General features: G+C 32.9%; 1 protein-coding gene across 7 annotated transcripts in view; it reads right to left on the reverse strand.

Annotated features, from left to right (window-relative positions):
* Positions 1-17906, reverse strand: part of LOC106868354 (N-acetylated-alpha-linked acidic dipeptidase 2) — a 1027134-nt gene that overhangs the window by 685461 nt on the left and 323767 nt on the right. For 6 of the 7 annotated variants that reach the window (XM_052970677.1, XM_052970676.1, XM_052970678.1 and 3 more), the window contains one exon: positions 14854-14943. The exons of the other annotated variant lie outside the window; for it this stretch is intronic. The gene's annotated coding sequence lies outside the window, so the exon portion shown is untranslated. The remainder of the gene's footprint in view (positions 1-14853; positions 14944-17906) is intronic. 7 annotated transcript variants of the gene reach the window in all.

Genomic DNA, 17906 nt, shown 5'->3' on the forward strand with positions numbered 1-17906 from the left:
ATATATATATATATATATATATATATATATATATATATATATATACACACACACATACACACATATATCTATGTACATATATCTATATATATATGTATATCTTTATAAATACACACACATGTGCTTATGAACATATATATATATGTGTGTGTGTGTGTGTCTACATAGCCTGATACCAACTAATAACAACGGAAATATTTTCATACAAAATTATATTGAAGTAATGAAACTAAGAAGCGTGTCCAGAGAAAGCAGAGTAGAATAAAGGCAGAGTTATAAAGGAGAGGACTAAAAAACAATCATAGTCAGCATTTTCCCTTTTAACTTCTTTCCATTTTTGGTTTTATTTTTTGTCCTTTTGTTAAATCAAATATATAAAAAAAACTATAAAACCCTCCTGTAAATTATTTGAGATTTTATATTAAAATGGTCAAACAGAAAAACCAAAAGCTGATATATATCTCGATGCTGCTACTACCATCACCATTACCAACATTTGTAGTTGTATTATTACTACTATGACCATTACCCTCACTAACAACATAACCAACACTAGTTAAGAGTTTAAGTGCCACTATTGTGAACAGCAATAGAATTACTGCTGGACAATACACGAGTTGTGTTGATAAGAAAATATATAAACCAGCCATACCACAAAGCTGAGGGATTCATAATGTGGCAAGAACACTAAACTATGACCAATATACATAATTCTGAATGGCCCAGTTGATCTAGTTGCTGTGTGAAGCTACCAATGTGGTGCACTAGTACACCGTAGTAAGCAGCTGTACTATAAAACTGATGAGACTTTTGTGAGCTCATTGTACTGAATTCAAGTCCATCTGTGAACTTTAGCCATGACAGAAGCAATAACTACATAGCTTGATTTTCAATGCTATTACTATCATTTCAGAGTGTAATTGAACAATGAATTCAAATAACGCAATCAATATTACTACTGTTATTATCACCCTTCCCAACATCGTCACCGCTATAGTTACAATTACCACCCCTATGGAATGATATAGTGTACTATTTTCTCATTTACGTTATTTCAAGATGACTGGTCATTACAAGAGTAATATGTAAATTATTAAGTTAGCAGAAATACTGAATACTGAAATAGCAGAAATAATAATGATGTGCATAATCATGAAACAATAAATCTTGATTCCATGCTGCTAATACTTATTTTATGAATTTCTTCCACCCTCGATAGAGGTGAAGTGATCAACTAACCTCAATAACATTTCCACAAATAACAGTGACGCAGCAAACTAATTTCTTTACACAAATAATCAGAGGAGTGCTCAGTGAATGGTTTTGTTCCTCAAAGCACAAAATGTACCAGTTTTTAAATCAGAGGAAAAAAATGGTCAGTGACATCACATGAAAGAACATCAGGAATGAGAACCACATTGGAACCAATATACCACATCCATTGTGAATATGGCCACTCTTGCTTTGACTGTAGTCACCTAATAAGCACACTAACCAGTACACTTCACATTATCACTGGCTGTAGAGGCACTCTACTGTGCTTCTCTCATGTCCAGATAGTCTATCATCATCATCATTTAATGTCTGCCTTCCATGCTGGCATGGATTGGATGGTTTGATAGGAGCCGGCCAGACAGGAGCCTGCACCAGACTATTGTGTCTGTTTTGGCATAGTTTTTAAAGTTGGATGCCCTTTCTAACACCAACCACCCAGCAGAACGGACTGAGTGATTTTCCCATGGCACAAGCACAGGCAAGGTCAGCCTGGCATGGTTTTTATAGTTGGATGCCCTTCCAGACACCATTCACTTTACAGTGTAGACTGGATGCTTTTTAAGTAGCACCAGCACTGGCAGAGTTACCAAGTAATTTGCAAGACAAAAATCCTTTGAGAGGGGAGGGGTACTGGAGGAGGGGATCTTGTGTCAGATGATGAGAAGTTATAGTGAGATAGAAACAAGCATTTTCCTATGGGGGAAGTACATGGTTACCTGACCAGAGAGAGAGAAAGACAGACAGACAGAGTCTTTATTTTGTTAAATTGCTTTTACTAGTAAGTTCATTTTGTCTCTCTCCACCCTACTTCACTCTGCTCGACAACCTCCTCCGCACTACCCCCAATCTACTGTTTCCTCCCACACACCACCACATTACTGGTATACAAAAACAAGTAAAAGCAATATTATATGACACATGCATACTATCAAGCATACTATGGGGCCCACACAATGCAGTAATACAGATTATATGGAAATATAGTTCTGTAGATCACACCTAATTAGTTAACTAACCACCTACATACCATAATCCTGCCTAATCAATGCTGACATTACTGTCATTACCATCACCAAGTAAACTAACAGAAACAATATAAATCCAGAGAATAGAACTCCGGTTACTGGATTTGTAACCAGTTCACAGTTTTGTACATAAGATATAAATGTTTCAGTGACTCAAGAACTCTTATCTGGACTGGGTGCTCATTTTTATCTAGTAGGATTGACAAATAATCTTTAATACTCTTCTACTGTAATTCCATGCAATTGATTCCAGTTCCTGACTGGTAATGTACAAGGGTGAATCAAAAAGTAATGCAGTTTTATGTTGTAAAAAAACATAAAGAATACAATCAGATATATTTTACATCAACATATAGCTCTACATCACAGATTCGTAGCCATACTTCTCAACCCAGCTACCAGCTCTTTCAATGACATTTATCCCAGCTTTGTAAAACTCAGCTGGCTAATGTGACAGCCAATTCCTTACAGCAGTCTTCATTTTATTGAGTGAAAATTATAACAATTATAATAGTAAAACTATATCAGCAGACAGCTGAGTTTTAGAAAGCTAGGAAAATGTCCTCATTCATAGGTGGAACAATGCCATTGAAAGAGATGTTGAGTAGTTGGGATGTTGATCCAAGATGTATAGCTATATGATGTACACTATGTTAGATTGTACACCTTATTTTTTATATATAATACAATATTGCATTATTTTTTTGACTAACCTTAGTATTTACGAAGCCCAGAATGCAGAAATGCGAAACTGACCTTCATACAATTTGAACTCCAAACATAAAGAATCACAACTAAAAACTGCAAGGTATTTTGTCCACTGCTCTAACGGTTCTACTAATCCACTGCCATTAATATAGTGCCTAAACTGCCAGCTGGATGAACTGAGAGACAATACTGCATTATGCATATTACAATGAAAAGCCAACAGTGAAATTGATGTAAAGATAAGCAGTCCAGCTTGAACTTATGTTGTATATATCCACTCAAATATTTTACTTTTATTCCTTGTATATTGTAAGTAAACAACACATTTGTAAGCACAGAGGATAGAAAGTAAAATAAATTTCACTGAAAGCACAGAACAAGAAGTAAACATTGATTTCAAAAGGTCACAAGCACTCAAAGACATAAGCACACACATATTTACACAAACATATACATATTACAAAGATACATACACACAAATATATCCATATTACATAGATATATACACATATATTCAAACAATATGCACATTACAAATACAATATATATAAACCTGAAATGGAGCCTGGTAATGTTATAAAGAAATAATTATCTGCTTAGAGAGAAAACCAAAAGACACTTTAATCATCTTATCTAGCAGAACATTTGTTTCTCAATTTTTTAGATACATATTTTTTTTTCCTTTAGGTTCTTGATAATTTTTGTTTTTCTCTTAAATCCTTCCAAAACATAACTCTCTACTCAGATTTACTAAGAATACAGATGGAAGCTAATATTACAATGTATACAAGAAGAATGAAATCAGAGAACAAGAAAAATGATCAATTGAAAACATATTATTCATATAATTTGATTCTTGTAGCTTGTTAATGTTATAGTTGTTGTTGATTTTAGTTAGTAGACATCTGCCACTAAGCCATCACTATTGACAACAATCATTCAAACTTTTCAAAATTGATTTGTTGTAGACTAACATATGTTTCCCCAGTTTATTTATTTTATTTTTACATTATATTTTAATTATATCAAATATATGAAGTGGCAAGGGATAAATGGGAACAAATTTCATGCGCATTAATAACAGTGACAATGATTTCAACTTAATTCTAAAAGAGAAATGACAACAATTTCTTATATATAGATTACTGAAGTTTTGAGAAGGTAAACTTTCTTGTCCAAAAATAATAGGATACAATAGCAAGATAGACAGTACAACTGGGCAACAAAATGTCGGCTACATTAACTAGTCTTTACAACTCTGACCATTAAGGTGTTTTAAATTCCCATGGGGAATTGTTTCAGGACGTACCTTACCCCTAAACAAATCAATATAGTTATGATAAAATCTCACAAAACTAAGAACCAAAAATCAGAGACATTACCAATTCCATCATAGATTCTAATCAAACTTGGGATTTTGTTTTGTGTTGTATTTATAAGGATATTTCTTGTTTTTTTTTTTTTTGTTACAGTTTAGTTGGAAAGAGAGGGAAACCCCTGTAACTTTTTCAGAACCTCCAAGTCTTTATACATGGAGATGAAGAGAAACAACAATCCATGGGCTTCTGCAGCTGAAAGGAATGCATCATTTTATCTTCAGACTAGAGATATGATCCAAAAATTTATAACTGAATGGATTCTACTCAACACAATCAAAGTCCAGGTGGTGGGCTTAAACTGGATAACAGATTAGGTCCACCACATTTCTTCTCACATAACAATATTCAAATATGGTATAAATCTTGAACCATCATCATCATCATCATCATCATCATCATCATCATCATCGTTTAACGTCCGCTTTCCATGCTAGCATGGGTTGGACGATTTGACTGAGGACTGGTGAAACCGGATGGCTACACCAGGCTCCAATCTGATTTGGCAGAGTTTCTACAGCTGGATGCCCTTCCTAACGCCAACCACTCAGAGAGTGTAGTGGGTGCTTTTACGTGTCACCCGCACGAAGGTCAGTCAGGTGGTACTGGCAACAGCCCTGCTCAAAATGGTGTATTTTATGTGCCACCCACACAAGAGCCAGTCCAGGGGCACTGGCAACGATCTTGCTCGAAAATCCTTACACATGTCATGGGCACAAGTGCCAGAAAGGCAACAGTGGGCACATAAATAAATGTGATCATATTTTGTTTGAAAACAGAATAATTAAATTTAAGTGAATCCTTTTAAGACTAAGTCTCAAAATAAATTTGTTTGCAATTTACTGTAACATTATTTACTGTTAAACTGACTTCATTCAGTTGGCCATTTGTTTAATGTTTGTTTTGCCATGCTGGCGTAAGTTAGATGGGGAGTTATCTGAAGCAGCATTTTACAGCTGGATGCTCTTCCTGCCACCATCTGTCATCTCTTTTCCAGGTAAGAGAATTATCTGAAGGCAATACTATTCACACAATTTGATTCTTGTAGCTTACACACACACACAGATAGATAGATAGATAGATAGATAGATAGATAGATAGATAGATATATAGATAGATAGATAGATAGATAGATAGATAGATATATAGATAGATAGATAGATATGAGATTGCAGATTTACAAGGAACAGTAGATTGGAATATGAGATTTTCATGACAGTTGTATCAATATTATATGCCTATCTAATAGAAATAAAATTACTCCATACTAAAGTCACAGGAGGCTGGATAAATAAAGTCAGATACCCATTTAACCCTTTTGGTACCAATACACCTGAGACCACTGTTGGTACTATGATGCATTCTTCCTGCTTTAAAATTATCTAAATTAAACTTTCCATCAAAATTTTATATCAATTTATGTTCCCAGTATATCAATAGTGACAAAGTTATTTTACTAAATTCTTCCTTACAAAGATGTGAATTTCCAAAGAAATACAGTGTGAAATGAGTTAAAATTTTAGTAGTTCATATCACTCACTGGCACTGTGCTCTGTTATGGCAAAAACACTTAACTCACAATACCCCAAGCAACTGAGTTGTGGGTGAGTACTAGAAGGGGTAAAATTTGGTAAAATTTTCCATTCTAAACAGCAAGAGTACTTTAACATTTACAAGTATTTTGTAGTTTACAGTTTTGAATTCAGCTACTTCAGTCAGTATATCTTAGACATAATAAAAACAATGTCTTCAGTGTGGTGTCCACAATAGCTTGATAAGTTGTGAACCCCACTAGCCTATAATCAACAAATCATAAATAATAATGCAAACAAAATGAACACACATACAAACAGACAACACACACACACACACACATCCATGCCATTTTTGGTTAGGTAAGGGTAAGATGTAATCTCAACATAAAAAATTAAATAAATTTTTTAAAAAAAACAGCACCTGCATGAATTATTCAACTATCAATAATTCTACAACAACCAACACGTATTTTAAATGCTTCAGGCAATAATTTTATTCAAATATAAAGAATCAGTAATTGTATTCTAACACAAAGAATTGGTAATTTTATTCTAATATAAAGAATCAGTAGCTTTCAGATTTGTCATTTTCTTACCATAAGAACATTGATTATTATTTACAACAGAGGTTATAGCACAAAAAAAATTTGATTGCAAATCTAGACAGACCCTCAGTATATCACAGATTATCTGAGACATGTTTGGTAAAGTTTGGTAGACTAAGGCAGCAAGATGGGTCTAGAGGCCGAAACCCTAATACTTTATTGAGCAAACCACTGCAGTTCATCCATACACAATGGATAACTAACTTATTGTTATTTTAATTAATTTCTTTTAAAAACAATTCAAAAGCTTAAACAGGATGTGTGTGTGTGTTTTTCTCTCTCTCTCTCTCTCTCTCTCTCTCTCTCTCTCTCTCTCTCAAGAAAATCTTACAATTTAGATATCAAACTACCATATCACCTACTGATACCTCCAAACACTCATGATACAGACTTAACTTAGTTGTTCCCCAATAAACATGATGTGATATATATTGGATGATATGCTGTCACTGGATTCCTGTCACTGAAGAAGAGCAGCATTCTGAAATCACATGGTCTGACAGTTCTGATTTCTGTGCTGATACCTGTGTTGAATGAGTTTTGTCTGCTACAATATATATCTGATTTTATATACCATGGATCCATATGAGAGAGTCCCCTCAAGGTAAGTGCTGCAGCAATCAACATTCTGACAATACATCTGGTTACAATACTAAGCTGGTTGTAAAGATTACCTCTTGGTATTAATACTGTTTCTGTCAATAATAATTATTTTTTATTTCCGTTAATTTTTTCAAATTTTATCTCACAGTTTTTTTCAAAATTGTTTGTTAATCTTTGTATTACACAGAACTGAAAATAACTCACATTGGTTAAATTTGCCAAAGGATAACTTGGCAGAAAAGAATGCCAAAGTCATAGTTACTGAAGCTTCGCATGAAGCCTAATTACAAAAATTAAGAAACCAATAAACATTCAATGAAAAAGTTATAGTTTCATTGGCATGCAGAATCAGAATTTTTTAAGCAAAGGCCAAGGTGGAGAACAGAAAATAAGAAAAATTCTACTGTCAAATAATAGAGAATTACAGAAAGAATTGTAGGAATTTGTGCAACATATTCAATGAATTAAATTTGTGATTCAATCATGTAAATCAAGCAACATTACAAATGTGGCTTAACTATTGGTATTTGAGATATTTCTATGAAATATTTTGATAATTGAGATAGTTCTATGAAAACAGCTACATGAAGATTAACTATTTTGTAATCATTAGATGGATGTACAACAGATAAAGATGTTTTTCTTCAATTAGAAACTTTTTAAAAAATGTATTATACTCTCTGTCAGACATATTTAGGAAGGTTAATGAACTCAATATATCACTGCAAGAGAATAGAACAAACATTTTCATGTTCATATGCAAAACAAACCTATTGAAGAAGTATGCGGATCAAAATACCAAGTTTGAAACAGTTTCATGTCATGGTTATTTTGTCTGTGAAAATAATTTGATGAAAATAATTTGATTGAGCAGAGCAAAATCCAAAATTTAATATGTATAACAGAAATAGTTCTCAAGATATTTTCTAAAAGACATATGCACTTGTAAATTAGATTGGATTCAAACCCATGTCATTGTAACAATCGAAAAGATAAAGCATCTCTCTTTGAAGGTAATTCTCCTGAATTTCTATAGTTGCAGTGCAATTCAAGTCTCAAACTTGAATATTCTTTAGGCTAAACGTGACCAATACTATCAGAATCAGTCATCAATACTATCTGAATTAGCAATGCTGGCTTTTCTACAATTTCCTTCCACATATTTGCACAAATTTGTATTTTCAACTTTAAAGGAAATAAAGACAATACCTTACGGGTATTTAAATCACAGAAATTCCCATTACAGTGAATTATTACACCACAGATCAATCTATTGTGCTAAAACAAACAAGTACATTAATCCAATTGAAGATATTCACATATTTCTTGCTATTAGTAGTTTTGTGTGGTCTGAGTTTTATCTTTATTTTTCTGTTTTTGTAATATAAAATATACCCATTTTAATAACACTGAAAGGACATTGCAAGAAAGCTTATCTGATAAGAAACAAGAGGGTCATGAAGAAACGAAATTTAAGAAACAATTTATTGGGCCATGATTAATTATAAATGGAAGTTGGATGCTAGTCCTTTATAATAACCAGACAACTGAAGATTTATGGACAACATATACACTTCTCTAAGATCTCTCTCGCCAAAGCTTTAAATGTAGACATTTGAAACACATACAAGGTAATGAAGAAAACTAGATTCCCATTTTGAAACCATCCAACATTTTCATTCCATGGTATATAACAGCAATTTAACATCTTAGCAATTTCAAAACATTTTACAATTAAAGTATGAAATTTGAAATTTCTAGTAGTAGAATGGAAGATGAAACTGTAAATGACCAAAAAAAAAAAAGAAAAAAGTGGGGTATAGCAGAAGACAGGAATTAAAAGGTCAATATAAAGCAGAAAATAAAAGGCGAAATAAAGAACAAACATATTTTCATCTCTTAATTTAAATAGTTGCATTCTTTCATTTATCAATCAAACATTTTCAGCAATTATGCAAAGTGTTTTCCACAAAAGCTATTAGGAATTAAATAGAATTTACTTAAGATAGAGAAGCAAAAGCTGTAGGTATGTAAGGTGTGTGTATGGGGGTGGGGTGTAAAATAAAAATAAAAGTTATATAAACAAATTCAGAAATATTTTACTGGATTCTAAATTTTAAAAAAATCACCAAATGAAATGGTGAGATAAGGTTTAAAGAGGGGATTGGGGTATTAATAACTCCACTCCTCACCAACACATATCATTATAGAAAAATCATTTGCAGAATTTAGTCTGAAAACATTTACAAAGATCTGGCCCCATTTTCATTCCAATCTACTGGCTTTTAGCAGGATCCTATTACTGGTTCCTTTGTTTCCCCTCGTTTGTCGAGCTTTATGAAACTCAACCAAAAAGATAACCCAAGCCATTTTAATTTTCTTCTTATCTCAAACCTCATTTCCTAGAAATTTCAGATAAAAGTTAAAAAGTTACACACACACAAAAAAAAGGAAAATGTTATTTCCTTTGCTTTGTTTTGTTGTTCATATTCATTTCTTATTGTCTTTCTTCTTTAATGAAGTTACATTATGCCTTAATTGGTATGGCAGTATAAGTGATTACCTGGTGAAACTAGGAAGTTGGAAGGAAGACAGGAAGAATTTTCCAATAAACAAACATGCACACACACTCAGATACATGAGCAAGTAAAATTTATGTACACACACATACACGCACACAGACACACACACACATAAACTGCAAAAAAAATGAGGGATGTGCATACACATAAGAAATAGTCGTGTGAAACCATGAGAAACATATTGGTACAGACACACATATATACATGCACACAATCTAAATACATACACGTATTTATAATAGAGATATAAAAATAAAAGAGATACATATATACAGCAGCAATGATGACACACATGTGGTACCCCCACATCAATGGATTCAAACAAATACATGCTTCAGCACACAAATAGATAAGACCTGGTCAGGAAGATAAATTTGAAGTAGAGAAGGGTGCAGAAAATGCATAAAGACCAAATATATTTGGAAATGAAAGAAGGTGGGTGTAAATAGAAATAAATAAATGAATAAATAAATATATATATGGTAAAATTGTAAGCTGAAAAAAGCACAGGTTAAAGACAGCTAAGAAGATAAAGAGTTAACGAAGAAAAAGATTTTCTTTAAATGCTCCTATTAAGAGAATAACAGATAAGGAATTTTTCCTTCTCTTAAAAGTAAACAATCTTTTAACATAAACAGTTACACATTCTATACACAACAAATTTATAATGATGTCTTTCAGTTTTCCATAAAAAGTAAATGAAGAGCACTTGCATGTGTATGTGCATTATATGAATGTCTTTAATGTAGACAATAAACTAAATTGATCCTACGTTGTGGTGAATCTTCTGTTTAGTTTTCACGTATTTGTTTGATACAATATAAATATTTTAGATGGCTTAGTATTTACGTGGATCACATTATTTTGATGCTGCACATCATGATGATCTCGACATTAATACGTAGCAAGTAGAAACCTGTCTGATGTAACTTAGTTAAAGATATTGATGAGTGATGCTACATGATCATGTTTGAGAAACTCTGTCTGCATATCATATTAAGAAGCAACAGAGGGGATTATCATAAAACAGTATTCTCTACAAACTGACAGCCCATCTATAGCTTGCATATTTGATGTTGCTTCAGCTGCACTAACAGAATGGTGGGATCAGTGAGGGAGTCACACAATCAAATAAACCTTATACTATCTTACAAAAAAAAGATACACTACATCTGGAGGAAAGATCTGATACATGGCTGACTTGGGGTACTCTTTAATAATAGTAGAAAGAGTAGATAGAAGTGTTTTGAACAGGCAACTTGAAAGTGGTAGGAAACAAACACAGTAACAAAGTTTTTGCAAATGTTTACACTATTGTTGTTAAGAAAAAAAGTTTAATAACAAAACAAACTGTGGCCTAGTCAAAAACTCCAATATTTATAACAATTTTCTTAGCAACAACAATACCTGTTGCTGACTAAGTGGATGGATATGATTTAAAATATCAGCTTTCGGTTCATGAATTTAAATGCATTTACAATATTCCAGTGTTTTCTGTGGACACTACACTTTGCTCAATACATTTCAATTTACACAGCTATTACAAGCCTGAATTTCTAAGAATAGTATCTCCTAACAAAATTGACTGCTAGAAGTTGGATAAATTGAAACACTCATAATGAAGTCTACTGAATGGAGAAAAAAGATAATGTGAGCAGTGAATTTGAATTCCTAAACCCAAATTCTTGGTTAGTTCTCTGATAATTACCACAGCATAAATTGGATGTCCTTAAGTTAAAGAAATAATGAAATTTATTAAGAAAACAAAGTATGTAGTAATTGATCACCCATTTGTTATGCTTGTTGCTGCTGTAGAGTTGTGTTTGTTGAGACTACCTCTATTTTTGCTGCTGCTGCTACTACTGTTGACATGAATGTAACTGACTGTCATATCTAGTATTTTTCATGTGTATGTTCTACATCCATGTAAGTTTTTGTTGTTACTACTGCTTAGCTTCTGTCAGCCTGGTTTGAACAGATCAGCAGCCAGATCCATCACTTCATATATACAATCTTATGTCTAGTTAAAGTCTACTAGATACTCCAATGTGCAGTAGTTCATAGTATGAAGCATAGACTAATTAAGTTAGATCTACTACTCACTCTTCTCCTGTATTTCAGTAAATCCTGATATCCAGATCAGAAGTGGATAAAGATGAACTAAATTAATATACAGCAATTCCTTCTCTTCTGTAATTACTTCTGCAGATGCGTATCCCACCAACAGTTGTTATTTAGACTGCCATCACCTCTGATCAAGCAAATCTATGATTAAAAAGCATTCTAGAAATGACCATCTCATTTATTTATTTATTCATTTATTTTTTGTCCCCAATTATAGAGCATTTAAAATTACATTATCCAACATGTTCTCTTTTTGAAAGAAAGATTTGGCAGTTGTTTCTTGCAGAATGAATGGCCATGCACAAGCTCTAAGGTAAGCTCTGAGGTGGTGGTTGTAGCAGTGTTCCGAAAGTGTTAGGACTGTCTGGTTCTTCAGAGACAGATGCAATGTAAGAAACTGTTATTGTTGGAACTTGTAGCAGCAACAAACTGTCTTTACCATTTAAATTGCAATTATTATTTGGTTTTATTGTATAGGCTGTTTATGGATGAAGTTTGTTTGTTGTCTGTGGTTAGGGAAACTATTTTATTCATTCATACATTTATACCACTATTTATATGCTGGCAGGGCCTGCTTATTTTTAAGTAAAGTTAGCACTGTATACATCTTGAAAGTGCAAAGCTACAAGTTGATTTGAAAACAACCATTGCTCAGCAATTTTTCATGCAAATGAAGAATAAAAACATCCAGAGACCCTACCCACACACATACACACACAGTCTTTAGCACAGTTCCCATCTACCATATACTCTCACTAAGCTTTGATCAGCTCAAGTTCTCTGCAATTGCTTTTGGTGCAACTGATAGCCCAAACAGAACTGGCATAAGACATAGTAGCACTAATAAATAGATTGCACACTGGAGTTAATATCTCTCATTTTATCTATTTTCAAAATGTGGCATTTTCAGGTTCTCTTAATTTTCTCTATGCCTTCTATGTATTATGTGAGTATTGTAGAGATGTTGTAGGTGATCCCTAGTCTTGTGCAGGCAGGGTGTGCATGGGTATAAATATATATATATATATATATATATATATATATAACTGACACTCCATTGGATATGATGATAAGAGTTCCAGTTGATCTGATCAATGGAACAGTCTGCTTGTAAAATTAACATGCAAGTGGCTGAGGACTCCACAAACACATGTACCCTTAATATAGTTCTCAGGGAGATTCAGCATGGCACAGAGTGTGATAAGGCTAGCCCTTTGAAATACAAGTACTACTCATTTTTGCCAGCTGAGTGGAACGGAGCAATATGAAATAAAGTGTCTTGCTCAAGGACACAATGTGTCGATGAGAAGTGAACGCACAACCTTATGATTGTAAGCCGAACGTCCTAACCACTAAGCCATGCACCTTCACATACACACACACACACACATATATATATATATACATAGAAATAATATATTTCTAAATCTCTGAGAGATTTATGCAGTAGCAGCACGATAAAGTGATGGTATGTTGTCAACTTAATGTTACAGTCCCATGAAAGGGAAGAATGCTACTGCTATTTAGCCCTAGGAAAGACCGTTTCCTCTTGGCCATGACACATTTTCTGTGTCCTCATGTTTTCAAAGGGGAGATAAGCACCTCCACCCAGCAAAGCCAGCATCCGGAGACTAGTTTCAGAGTCATTGCTCATCATCAGTCTGGACTAGCATGGCTTGCTAGCTGTAGATGCCTATATATACATATATATATAAAATATTTTATAATTATATACATAATTATAACAAGGGGTCGGCTTTATGCCTCACCATGCACTGTAACAAATAGACGCTAAAGTCCTTTTTACTACCTTAAAATCTCCGAGAATAGCACACTTTATAACACACTGATTTTACCCTTTATTATTAAAATAATATTTTAATAAATTCACTCCATCATCGAAACTGCATGTACGGTGGTCAAGATCTTAGCATACATGTGGATATAAAAGAAAGATATGAATTATATTCGGCAGTATATTTTTACGAGTGTGGAAAGATATTGGACATACGATGATGCTGATCGCGTCCATATTTTGAAATACTTGTGAACTTATACGAAATACGAACTTAAGAGAAACAGCAAGTAAAATTATTTTTTACTTTAAGTTCGAAATGCATCCATAGTTAATCAGAATTATTGATTCATTATTTTTCTTTTACTTGCCTTCAATAAAGTGTGTTATTCTTGAAGATTTTAAGGTAGTCAAAAGGACTTTAGCATCTATTTCTTACAGTGTATGGTGAGGCATAAAGCCAACCCCTTGTTATAATTATGTATATAATTATAAAATATTATGTAAAATTTACCTATAAGGTTTTTATTTCCACACTGGCTACCTGGTATAATTATTATTGATTTTACCCTATCATTTAATTGTTTAATCCACTGACACAGGTCTGCTTCCTAAGAACAAGCCTATGCACAAAGACATTCCAGACATGACCATCTTGTGCATTTTTTTTTTTTTTCGTCAAGCATAGTATAACTCAGACTATATTACCTAATGCATCTTTTTTCTTAAAATGGTAAGGTGACACTTGAGTCAGATATAGCTGCTATTTCTAGCAGATAAAATAAAGACAGATGCCCCTTCAATGATACCAGAATTTAGGACGAGTATCGGTGATTAATTGCATTTCCTGCTATTTCTTGTTATTTTGATGCTGTTCATAAGAAGAGGGATAAGTGGATCATGGTTGCTACTTTTGCAATGTATCTGAAACCAGATTTCTAGTAGGGACTGCTTTCATATATGTCACAGATGGTGTTGTTGAGGGTATTTTAGTAGCTATATCACATTCTTTTTGTTTGTTTCTTGTTTATTTTTTTTTCTTTTGAAGGCCAAGGAGTTACCATAATATCCAATCAAATATTTCATAATAAACTTAAAAAAAACAAAACAAAGAAATAGGTATCAATTTTTTTTTTGTTATGAACGTTGCCACTCAATAGACAACAACTTTCCACTGAACTCCCCACACAATCACTTCTATATAATTAATTATAACTATACTTACTTTTGCTTTCATGTAACAGCAATTCGGAGAAATGCCAGCCAGTCAGGTTTACAGTAAAATCCACCAGTGTTAATTTTGGAACGGCTGAATCTGACAAACAAAGAAAGATAAAAAAAACAATAATAATAAAAAATTGAATATCTAAAGATTTTTAATTTGTTATAAGATACAATTCTGATTTTGTTATAAAATTACTTGTCTAGTCATTTTATTGCACTAAACTCAATATAGTATTAATTATCTAGTTATTTTATTAAAACTTGTTTTATGGATGAAAAAAGAATTTAAATAATTGTATGATAAAATTTGTACTCAAAGTATGATGTGCCATAATTGGATACCATACAGATTTTGTCTGGCTCACTACCATCAGAAACTATTTCTAATATTTTATTTAAACTATTGATAATACCAAATAGTATGAAACCATTTTTTCTTTAGAGTAAAAGATTTTCAATATGAAGTCTATTCATGATTCAATGCAAAAGAAGACAGATATAGGGAATATAGAATAAATACAAAAAAAAAATTGGAGTTAATATTGAGAATTTTCTTTAAAATATATCTGAATCTTGATAGACTAAATATATTTATCCTGTAATTTGGCACAAAGGTCCTACTTTTAGAGAAAAAGGAAAATATGAAATAGTGATGCTCACGTTGATAACAAAGACATAAAGAGCATCAGTACAATGATTGTTACTGAATACTAAAGTGAACTTGCAATCTTCAGATTAACCTTTGCTGCCAGAGTCATGAGAGAAGAGAGAGAACAAGGACTCAAATCAGGGAGCTTCAGGTCAGTGAAAGTATGCCTAATAAACATGCAATCTTTCCTTAAATACTTTGCATACACAGACATGTGCACAAATGCACACCACATTATCTTCATCATCACTATCATTTTATATCCACTTTCCACGTTGGCATAGGCTACATGGTTCAACAGCATTTGACAGAATGGAGAACTATATCTTGTTCCAGTGCTTCAGTTTTGGCAAGATTTCTACAGTTAGATGGCTCTTCTAACACCAATTACTTTACAGAGTTTACTGGATGCATTATTCTTTTGACACTATAACTACTAAAGTCTGCCTTCCTCTCAGTGAACTTAAGGAGTTCTGTCAATATAGTGGGAGACAGAGAGCTCATCAGATAAATTTGTGAGCAGCACTCTAACACTAAGTATCCTCTAGTTTCAGTTTCAGTTCAAACCCTACTCTAAATATTGCATTGTGTCCATTACACAATGCATATTATTTTCTTCAAACTGTCTTGCTGAGAAACTTAGGTAGCATTATTAAAAGCATCCAACAGCAGGTAAACAATATATATGCAAACATTGAAAACGTGAGTATTCCTAAGCATGCCTGTTAACAAGTGCAACTCTGTGTGTGTGCCTGCATGCTTGCACATGAGCAACCATTGAAAAAACATATTCATCTCTATAATTCATGTGTAGAATTGAAGTTTATAGTACTTCCATGACCTGTTTTTGAAAACCAAAAATTCAACTTTTTAAACTCCAAACTAACAAGCCAATTTTATCCAGGATCCAAGAAAAAATCTACTATCACCCAATCATCAACCAGTAATTCCCTAGAACCATGTTCTCTTCACAGAACGTACATATACAGATACCAACAATAATATTCAACAAGGATATATATATATATATATATATATATATACCTTGTTTGGTTAAACAGAAATAGAACTCTACTTATCTCAATGTAACTAAATGTAAAAGGTAGAATCAATTCCTATGAAGCCACAACCGACATCAACATGGAATAAATATTTTAAAAAATACATGCAAGTATTTTCTTTCTCAAAAATACCCGTCTTTTTCTACCACTTAAATATAGAGGCAAAATCTTGCAAAAACAAGTAACGAAATTCATTTTTAAATTGAAAACATGAAAGTATATAACATCAAAACTACGATTCATGGAATACAACAAAAATTATATGTACGCACGTGCATACATACATATATATATGCATACATATAGTATGCATGTATGAAGTTTTTGAAAGATTGACAATTAAAAAATAAGTTCTGTGAGTATGAATGCATTCTTTTGACCATACATCTTTATGTGAATGTATGTGTGTATATGCATTTATACACATACTCACACATTGAGAGTGGAGGTGCATGGCTTCGTGATAATGGTATTGGACTTATGAACATAAAGCTAGGTTTCCAATTCCTGAATGGGCAATGTGTTGTATTCTGAGGGAAAAAAAAATTTCACTTCACATTGCTCTGTTTATTCAGCTTGGGAAAATGAGTAATCTTGCAATGGAGTGGTATCCTGTATAATGAAACCAGTTCCATGTCAGTTTAATATGACATTTTTTCCAAAACCACACACACACACACACACACACACACACACACACACACACACACACACAAGAAAAGTCCTTTTAGTCTCAAAACTCAAAAAGGTATATAATAAAACCTTTTCTATACGAAAGACTTGAAGCAACATGTGACTCCTTACTTTTCCATATTCACATATGTTTATATCTTTTACTTGTTTGAGTCATTAGACTGCGGCTATGCTGGGGCCCCATTTTGAATCTTTAGTTGATCAATCGACCCAGTACTTATTTTTTAATTCTGGTAATTATTCCATAACTTCTATTGCCGAACTGCTAAGTTAAAGGGACGTAAACATGCCAACACCGGTTTGACAAGTGGTAATGGGGGACAAACACAGATACAGAGACACACACATATATATTTGTATGTGTGTATATATATATATATATATATATATACACACGATGGGCTTCTTTTTCAGTTTCTGTCCACCAGATCCACTCACAAGGCTCTGTGGTTGCCCTGAAGCTATAGTAGAAAACACTTGTCCAAAGTACCATGCAGTGGGACTGAACCCAGAACTATGTGGTTGGGAAGTAAGCTTTGCCAAATTCACCTTAAAAGTATATATACCAATATAATTTCATTTGAACTATGATATAAAAACATTTATTCAGTGAAAATGTATCATTATATATACACACACATACACACAAAT

Source organism: Octopus bimaculoides, chromosome 9 (genome assembly GCF_001194135.2).
Source record: "Octopus bimaculoides isolate UCB-OBI-ISO-001 chromosome 9, ASM119413v2, whole genome shotgun sequence".
NCBI classification, from domain to species: Eukaryota; Metazoa; Mollusca; class Cephalopoda; order Octopoda; family Octopodidae; genus Octopus; species Octopus bimaculoides.